Genomic DNA, 4350 nt, shown 5'->3' on the forward strand with positions numbered 1-4350 from the left:
TGGTTGAACAATCTTTGATTGCATCCTTGTAGTAACTGCAAAAAAAATACAAATCAAATAAAAAATAATAAGTTCAACCAATATTAAATCTGTCTTGTTTAGGAAATTTCTTTTTACCAGGTAGCATTTAATTTATTTCTGTCACATACATACCCCCTCACTTGTTATTGATATTGGCTATGAGCTCAAAATAAGATTTCTATGTGTATAGATATTATAAAGTCATTTTAAGATATCAGTGTTTTTTAGGAGAGGTATTTGTTTTAAGAAACCTCGCCAAGTCAATTTTGTAGTTATTAAATTGTAATATATTCCCTAATTCCAATTACTTTTTTTCTTGTTTCCTCAAACCCTGTTTTTGCAGTGTAGGTCTTCGGGTATCCATGGAGTGAATTACTTGTTGTTATTACTTGTTAACGTATTACAAGTGTCTTAATTGTCCCTTCGTGGCCCACTTAAAAACTTGCATCTCACGGGGGAGTGGTTTGAACCCACCCCTACTCCCTTCCGAGTGTAACTGCCAAACGACGTATGTTCTTGACGGGGTTACATTCAACCATTACGCGTACCCCCTTTACTCAATGAAAAAAAAACCTGTCACAAAATGGCGGAGATGTAAGTTAACAGACCCCATTTTGAGGAATTGACAAGCACACGATGGAAAAGGTTATGTTTGGGCTGCGTGGCACCCTCGTCCGCTCGTGTTTTTGACTTTGCAAAGCGCACCGGATTACATCTCGGCCGCCGCCCGGTTGGACTCCCCACGCCCGTCAACCGAATTCGGAGCTCATGAATTCGTCGCTTGCTACTTAGCAAGGTAGCTTAGCGTGTTATTGCTAACTTTACGAGATGCTGTAAAGACTTTGGGTTAATCCTATTAGCTGCTACCAGGTGTTATCTACGAGTGTATTAATGTTACTAGCGGAGCAATTGTAAATAACATTGCGAAACAGCGTTGAAACATAATTTAGTTGAACCGACTAGACGCTCTTCGGTCGTTTTCCACCACAGACTCCCAACTTTTTTTTTTCTCTCTCTCGCTAATATGGTTACATTTTAATACTCAACTAGTTGATTAAACAACCCCCAGCGTAAGGTTATGACGTTGAAATAAGATTGAAGTGTAGCGTTAATATGAGGTAGTAACGCTAATGATATAGCTTTCAAGCTAACGTGCTAGTTAGCGAATGTTTTCTTTTTTACATGCTTCCAAGAACAACGCTATTGGATCATCTGTTAATGCAGACATGTTGGAATTAATATAATAACAACAGGACGGGCCGTTTGGGCTAGTTATTAACAAATAATGAACTAACGTTAGCTAGTCTGCTCACTTTATTTTAGCGTTAGTACGGCGCCTTGCTGGTTAATTTGTGCAAGAAAGAACAGTTAATAAAACACCTGCAACGCGAATCTGAGGTCCTACCTGAGATTGACAAGATAATTAAATATACAAAATTTTCGTCATTTAGTCGTTGACATGTCTGTCAGGGTATGACGTAGTAGGCCTAGTTCATAACGGACATTTGTACAGAACTGTACACGTAATTTAGTGTATTCTTTATGCTTAGTCAAATAAATAATCATTGTTCCATCACTAAACAAAGAGAAAAAAATATTAAATGAACTGTGATGTGTTGTCTAATGTAATATCTTACCCTTGAAAATGTGTTTGTATATTGGTTCTCGCGTTACAGTAATTTAATGTGTACTTACTTTTAGTTCATAATACTCTATTCATTTGAGAATATTTCAAGTTTTGTATTGGCTCTCACCATGTGACCTGTGAGTAATGAATGAATGAAAGTTTTTTTTATATATATGCCTAAAATGTCATAAACAGTATGTGTTTAATTTTTGCGTATGCATTCAAATAAACAATTTTGAATATTTTTGCACATTTCTTGACTCATTTGTCAACGCACTACACGTTTGCCATGTGCCATAATTGGCAACAAGTTCTGCCATGTAATGGAAGAATATTTGATTCTGTAATCACTCAACGTTACTGGAATAGATTTTATGAAAACAGTTTGCAAATAATACAGAAGTCAGTCTGTGTCGTCAAGCTAGGCTGTTACGAAGCAAGTACCACATACCATAAAGTTATACATTATAAGAAAGGGGAGATTCCAATCCCAACACGTGACAATCGTGTAAAACGTACACAGCACAGCTTTAGTGAATGTGCAAGCCATCGCACACGAGAAGTCCTCATGTGATGTGATAGCTTCGCCCCTAGTGGCATATGGCGCACAGGGAGCAAAGTGTGGGCCAAGCACCAAGACAAAAGAACCCAGTGTGACGCTAACTGCGTGTAACGTCCTTACACCTCCCTCGGGAGTCCTCAACTCAAGCTATGGTTCAGTTTACTAGGAAACGACAGAAGAGGAGTCATATAGTGGATTCTGGCTCCACCTTGTGGCAGACTGGGAAAATGCATACTGCAACACGCTTATCAATCGTTTATGTACAGGACACTGTATGCTTTTTGTTTTAAACTCCCCACAGGAAGCACAAAAAGTATGATTGATCATAACATGTTGCAGATTCAACATATATTATTTCTGCCCACCTTCCCCCAGATTCGCGCAATTAAAGTTATGCAGCATTTCATAATTTAGAGCAGTGGTTCTCAACCTTTTGTTTTCCAGTGACGTAACCCCTGTGATATATATATTTTTTTATATAGCCAAGTACCCCTAAAAAAAGCGCAAAGCATTGCTGATTGAAGAAAAAATAAAATAAATACATAAATAAAATAAAACCGAGTGCTGTGCCATCATTGTCTAATATATTATTAAACTTTGGAACTCTATTTGTATTTATTTGATCTCTTGAGCTATTTGGAAATGAAAAATACCTAACTAAAAAAATAATAATAAATAAATAATTTAATTATAAATAAAGATTTGTGCACATACAGATTATTATCAACATAAAGTGTCATCTTTTGGGATCATAGTATAGCTCTGTTCTCAAATAGAAAAAAATAACTAAATTTTAAATAAAGTTTTCAAGTGATTGACAGGTGGCATACAAGTTGGGCCAAACCATTCTGGTATGGGGGAAATGCTGGGTTTTTAGGACACTGAAATTCAATTGCCTAATGAATATAAAACTACTTTGATTAACTTATATATATGTATTATTATTATTATTATTATTATTTTTAAAGAATCATTTACACATACTTTTTAAATATATTTTAAAATCTCATGTAGCCCCTGGAGTGCCTTCACGTACCCCCAGGGGTACAAGTTACACCCATTTGAGAACCCCTGATTTACAACAAATAATGCTGTCTGTTTTTCACCACTAGATGGCGCCTCAATTCAACGTTTGGTGCCAGCTCTGCCTTATACACATTTCAAGCATCAATATGCTCAGAGATAAACAATAATGCAAAATTTATTCTATATTTTATCTAACCATTTACATAGTATGGTCACTTAAGTGACGAATTTCGTGTGGTTTCAACCGACTTAATTTACTTGAGTTACAGTTTTATGTACGTAGAAAAATAAATAATGAGAATCGTGTATTTGTGTTCGTTACTGTGAACGCATTTATTTATTTATTTATTTATTTATTTATTTATTTATTTATTTATTTATTTATTTATTTATTTATTTATTTTTAAATATAATCCCCATGACACGAGGCTGTTGCAAATTCAACATCACGTGCATGTATTACAATATTGAGAAAGTGCTCTATAAGTTGACTTGTTTCACAACAGTGAAATATCAAGTTACAAGGAGCTTTAAACGGGTAGCTGCGGGACTGGACTGCTTCATAAAGTATTTATTACGCTGAATGGGAAGGGTGCGGCTCACTCAATACTCCTCCATCTTTCTCACGGGACCAGAAAAGTGGAGTATTCACTTTCCTTATTGTTTGTTATAAAATGGGCCATCATTGAGGACAATACCCCCCGGAAAGCCTTTCTACTTTTGTTGGCTGTATTTATTCTCTTCCATTTAGCTTTTAAGTACCATTAATTTTCCCGTAACTGTCAATGTCTCTTTTGATGTAATGGAAACACATTTTTCTGGTTTGTGTATCCTCATAAGTTGTGGTGAGAGTTGGGGTACCAATCACAAAGTGCACATATTCACAAACAACCATTCATGTGGGGAAAAGAAGAGAGTAATCACAGGAAAATTATTATTTTTAAAATCTTTATATTATGTATTAATATGTAAAATAATAGCGTATGATGGTAATATATTAGAGGTCGTCCCGTTGTATGTAAGTCTAATCATCTTTCGCCCAATTAAAAGAAGGCAGGTGACCAGACTCCGCCCCCCTCCAGAGGCTGCCGCGCTGATTGGGTGGTTTGAACAG

Source organism: Festucalex cinctus, chromosome 16, assembly GCF_051991245.1.
Source record: "Festucalex cinctus isolate MCC-2025b chromosome 16, RoL_Fcin_1.0, whole genome shotgun sequence".
NCBI classification, from domain to species: Eukaryota; Metazoa; Chordata; class Actinopteri; order Syngnathiformes; family Syngnathidae; genus Festucalex; species Festucalex cinctus.